This window comes from Myotis daubentonii, chromosome 19 (assembly GCF_963259705.1).
Source record: "Myotis daubentonii chromosome 19, mMyoDau2.1, whole genome shotgun sequence".
Taxonomy (NCBI): Eukaryota; Metazoa; Chordata; class Mammalia; order Chiroptera; family Vespertilionidae; genus Myotis; species Myotis daubentonii.
In genome coordinates, this window is record NC_081858.1 from 23359199 (window position 1) to 23365306 (window position 6108).

The following is a 6108-nucleotide window of genomic DNA, read 5'->3' on the forward strand; positions in this document are numbered from 1 at the left end:
GACACATAGATTGGCCTCTTACACGCACCCTGACCAGGGCTGGGGATCGAGCCTGCAACCAAGGTACATGCCCTTGACTGGAATCAAACCCGGGACCCTTCAGTCCTCGGGCTGAACAAAATCCAGGTTGTGAGAAACTAGCTCATGACCCAGTTTTTGGTTTTTTTTCCAATAAACAAATTGCAAGGAAATAGAGAAAAACATGGATTTGTTGTTCCACTTATTAATGCATTTCCTGGTTGCTTCTTGTATGTGCCCTGACTGGGGACCAAACCCACAACCTTGGCATATCAGAATGACCCTCTCACCAACTGAACTGCCCGGCCAGGAATAAAACTAATTTTATAAGGGGACTAGAGGCCCGATGCATGAAATTCATTGCGAGAGTAGGCCCTCGCAGCCCAGGCTCTGTCTGGAAGGTCGTCCAGACAGTCATTCTGCTGTTTGGCCATTCGGTCTAATTAGCATATTACGCCTTTATTATTATAGATGGTGGGGATTGTTTTCATGAAATGTCTGCTCTGTGTAACCCATGATGCCTACTCTGGGAATAGCTACACTTTAGATCAGTGGTTCTCAACCTTCCTAATGCCGCGACCCTTTAATACAGTTCCTCATGTTGTGGTGACCCCCCAACCATAAAATCATTTTCGTTGCTACTTCATAACTGTAATGTTGTTACTGTTATGAATCATAAGGTAAATATCTGACATGCAGGATGTATTTTCATTGTTACAAATGGAACATAATTAAGGCATAGTGATTCATCACAAAAACAATATGTAATTATAGATGTGTTTTCCGACGGTCTTAGGCGACGAAAGGGTCGTTCGGCCCCCAAAGGGGTCGCGACCCACAGGTTGAGAACCGCTGCTTTAGATGATGATGACCTATAGGGGGGAAAAAAAAATGAAATAAATGAGACACAGAAGTATTCAAAGAAAAGGCTACGGCAGAAATCCCCGAGCAGCCCCAGAGGTACACGTTCTGCGTCAGATCAGCTCTCCTTCCCTCTGGCAGCCTGTCCCGGGAGGCGCGCTGCTTGCTTTTCCTGGACGGGCAGCTTCACCTCCACCGAGTCACCATAAATCACAGCCCCAGAAACCTGGGCAGCCCCCAGATATTTCTGCCATGCTCCCTGGTGGTCAGCTGTGGCTGTGAGAATGGCGCACAGCAACCCCCAGATCGCGGCGGTTTACAGCAAACCACCCCGACCCCTCTCTCGCCCAGGGCCCCGGTATTAGCCAAGGTTCACTGGCCGGGACGCAGGGCAGCCCCCTGTGTCTCTCACGCTGGGACCAGGATGAAGGCGCCGTGGCCACCTGGAGCGGCGCCAGGTCACAGCACACAAGTATATTTAAAGCCTCTGCTTGCGTCACGTCTGCGCACAGGCCATCGGCCAAAGCAAATCTCACGGTCATGCCTCAGTGGAGCCAGGAGTCCACTCTGTCCGCCCCGCAGCCGGGGCAGGAAGCTGTGGCGGGAAGAAAGGGCCGTGGACGGACAGTGTCACCCACCGTTCCAGCATAGCTCGCCTATTCATACGTTTATCTCAACGATTAGGAAAATTATTCTGTATTTTCGGCATGCGCAACCTACCGCGGGCAATGACTCCCTTGTTAATGATTGGTTAGGAAAGTAGACGGTTCCCCGATTTATTTTTCCTACTGAAAAACAGAAGTTTATTACTTCTGGCCAATTTACCATATTAATGTAAGATATAATTAACGTGAATAAGGGGACACTGGGTGGTCTATTAGGGTTCTGTACGATCCTCATAATTTATCTGTGAATCTAAATGTATTCTCAAATAGAAAGTTTATTTAAAAAATAACAGAGCCCTGGCTGATTTGGCTCAGTGGACAGAGCGTCGGCCTGCGGACCAAAGGGTCTCAGGTTTAATTCTGGTCAAGGGCACGTACCTCGATTGCAGGCTCCTCCCCTGCCTTGGCCCTGGTCGGGGCACATGCAGGAGGCAACCAATCGATGTGTTTCTCTCACATCGATGTTTCTCTCTGTCTTTCCCTCTCTCTTCCACTCCCTCTAAAAATCAATGGAAAGCTATCCTCGGATGAGGATTTAAAATAATAATAATAATAGAACCTAATTTGAAAAGATGCGTGGACCCCTGTGTTAATTGCAGCATTATTAGTTAAGAGGCAAGATATAGAAGCAGCCTAGGTGTCCATCAATAGATGAATGGATAAAGATGTGCTTTATATAATGGAATATTACTCAGCTATAAAAAAAGAATAAAGTCTTGCCATGTACAATAGCATGGCTGAAACTAGAGAATATTATGCTACATGAAAGAAGTCAAACAGAGAGAGAGACAGATGCCATACGATTTTACTTATAGGATGTGGGATCTAAAAAACAAAGGAATAAACAAAACCGAAAGAGACCCATAGATGTAGAGAAGCTGATGGTTGCTGAAGGGAAGGGGGTTGGCGAATGGGAATTAAAAAATTTAAGCAAAAAAAAAAAAATTCAGGTAATATGTTTTAAACGTTTATTTAAAAAATAATAGCACCAGGGCATCTCTTGAGGATAAAGAAGGAAGTTGAAGCATAGATTTGTGTCACATTGCTTCCCACTCATTAGTTGTATGACCCTGGGGAAGTCACCTAACTTCCCAGGGTGTCAGCTTCCTCATTTATGAAATATAGTTACCACGATTTCTTTCTCATGGCTGGAGAAAGAGGTACAGATCACATACCTAAGCCAGGGGACATGTGGCAGGCAATTTATGGTGATTGTCCTCATTTATGAAATGATTTATTTCATTATCATGCTCAAAGTAGTCTCAGTAGATTCCACATTATCCCTTTTATAATCAAACTAGAGGCCCAGTGCACAAAATTCATGCATGGGGGAGGGAGGGGGTCCCTCAGCCCAGCCTACACCCTCTCGCAATCTGGGAACCCTCAGGGGATGTCCGACTGCTGGTTTAGGCCCAATCCCACAGGGATTGCTCACCTGCCTGCCTGATCACCCCTAACCACTCTGTCTGCCTGCCTGATCGCCCCTAACCGCCTCTGCCTTGGCCCACGCCGCTGCGGCTTCATCCAGAAGGACGCCCGGAAGGTTGTTCAGCTGTCCAGTCTAATTAGCATATTACCCTTTTATTATTATAGATAAGAAAATTTAATCAGAAAATGTAAAATGGTAAATGATATTGGAATAGTTGACCTGAATTCAGATACGACTTTTAGGTCTAAAATATAGACTATATGAGGCCCAATGTATGTGTTTACAGTAATCTATATAGGGAAATATGTTTTTCTTGGTAACTGAAGAGAGTCTAATTATTTGGAGACTTTAGTCAAAAAGATTATGAATGTTCCATAAAAGAATTACACCCGCCTAAACTGGTTTGGCTCAGTGGATAGAGCGTCGGCCTGCGGACTGAAAGGTCCCAGGTTCGATCCCGGTCAAGGGCATGTACCTGGGTTGCGGGCATATCCCCAGTGGGATATGTGCAGGAGGCAGCTGATCGATGTTTCTCTCTCATCGATGTTTCTAACTCTCTATCTCTCTCCCTTCCTCTCTGTAAAAAATCAATAAAATATATTTAAAAAAAAAAAAAAAAAAGAATTACACCCCTGCCCCATGCATGAGCAAACACCTTCCATGGCTCCCTGTGGCTCTTATAACAGGTTGTACAAATCTCTGTCTGACCTGACCCCTGCCCTTCTCTCTGACCTTACCAGCTGTGCTCCCACCCATCACCCTCAGCTCACTGACCTTTAAATTCTCAGAGCTTGTTCCTGCCCCAGGACCTTTGCACTTGCTATTCCCTTTGCCCTGAGTGCTCTTCTCCTGGCTCCTCCTCTTTCTGCAGATCTCAGTCCCTCTTCAGTGAGACCTTTCCTGGCCACCTCTCCGGCGCTCTTTCCACCTCCCCGTGTAGTTCCTCACAGCACTGTTACCAGCCTCACAGTATCTGGCTCATTTCTTCATCTGCTGCCTCCATCTCCTGTTAGAATAAGAGTTCCTCGAGGGCTGGGCCCTTGTCCAGTCTGGTGTCCCAGTGTCTCCAGCACTGTCCTTTGGAGAGGGCTGGGAAATGGGGGGGGCGGGAGGGGGGCTCTCGATGTTGTCCTGGGGGTGGGGTGGGAATTAGGAGTTTACGGGAGGGAGGGCGCCGTGAAAGGGACCAGGGACGGGTTGATACTTGGGAACTCTTTATCTTTTAATTTCTCTGTGGTTGCACTGCTACTCTTTTTAAACAATAATTTCTTATTTTTAAATTACATTTGGTGCACGGTATTAGATTAATTTCGGGCATACAGCCCAGTGATGAGACATTTATATATACCTTACAAAGTGATCACCCCAAGAAATCTATTACCTATCTGATACCACCCATAGTTATTACAATGTTATTTCTAAAAGGAATTGGTGTGTGTGTGTGTGTGTGTGTGAGAGGGGTGGGGGCAGAGACAGAGAGAGAGAGGCGGGGGAAGGGGAAGACAAAGAGAAGGAGAAGGAGAAGGAGATAGACAAAAGAAGACAAGTGTCCTCATCTGAAAAAGAATGGAGCTGACAGAGGAGCTTCTCGGCGCTTGTCACTTCGTTTCTGCCTGGAATTGCGGGGTCTGCGCTCGCTTGGGGCCTTTATCCTTCACAGGAGCTTCTCCAAGCTGCACGCTGAGGGTCCGCGGTGGGGGGTGGGGGGACAGAAGGACGGTGGCCATTGCAGGGTAGCTGCAGCAGTTCTTCCCACTTCCCTGTGAGGCGCTGGGGAGAAACACAGTTCCCTAATTTCAGAAGAACTGAAAATGACTTCTCTGTGGGCTGCTGGGTAATTCCCCTCCCCCACCGCCACTGGGGCCAGTTCAAGTCCACACACCCCTATTTCCGGGGCGCCCTTCTCGACCAAAATGTCATCAAATGTAAATCTCAAAGCAGAAATTCAAAAGAACGGCGCTCATGGCAGCTGTATCATTATTATTATTATTATTATTTTTTTACCAAAAACCAGAATATACAGTCAAAACCCACCCCTCTCTTCCTCATTTTCCTCTCTTTTCCTGGCAGAGAAGGGAAAATGTAGGTGCTTCTATCAGGGCTGAATTCTCAGAAAGATAATGTCATACTGAGGTGTAGCCTCAGAAACCTGCTCTGGAAATTGGTGCGCACGCGGCCTGTTCTTTACCGGGCCTGGCTGGGTGGCTCAGTGGGTTAGAGCATTGGTTCGATCCCCAGTCAGGGCACATACAAGAATCCACCAATGAATGCACAAGTAAGTGGAACAACAAGTCAATGTTTCTCTCTCTCTCCCCACCCCACCCTCTCATCAATAAAAAAAAGAAAAAGAAAAAAAATGAAGTGTGAATGTGGAAACAGCTGAAATGGCAGTGGTTGGATAGCAAGAGAGACTGGCGTCTTATTTTTTTCAACGTTCATTTTCTGAACATTTCCCTCCTGTGGCTGACGGACCAGCCTCTGCAGACGTGGTCCCCGTGGCTGCCGTGTTGCTACTGTTTTGAAATGCCCCCTCTTGTCTGTCATCTCAGGGCCGCTCACCCATCTTCCCTGGCTCATTTGCTCGCCTGATCCATGGGGTCCCCTACCTTCGGGAGCTCTGAAGTTCTGGACCGCGTCTCACTGGGGAGCCAGGGCCCAGAAATGGTCAATATTTGCACCACGGGGGGTTGATTACCTCTCACGCCACGAGTAAAGTTTGACTTTCACTGGACAGCTGCTCCACCTGTGGAGGTGAAAAGAAACACTTAGGGACGCGTGTGACGTCCTGAAAACAAACACCTAGCCGCGCCACGCGCCTGTGTAGCACACTCCATGGCTCCCCAGTGCCCGCGGGATCCAGCCTGGGCTCCGTAGCCGAGGCTGAAGGTCCCGCAGGGTCTGGCTCCTCGTTGGCATCCCCAGCTCCATCTTTGGGGGCGGGGACTAGAGCCTGGGTGGGTCACTGCAGGGCCAGTCACAGACGCAGAGCCATGAGGTATCCTGGGCCAGGGACCCTGTTACAAGAATGAGAATGTGCACGTTTGTGCAAGGAGCTGGGGACGAAGAGCATTCACTCACAAGTGCTGGTGCAAGTAAAGGAGCCCAGCGCATAGGGACATCCGGGTGCTCAGTGCG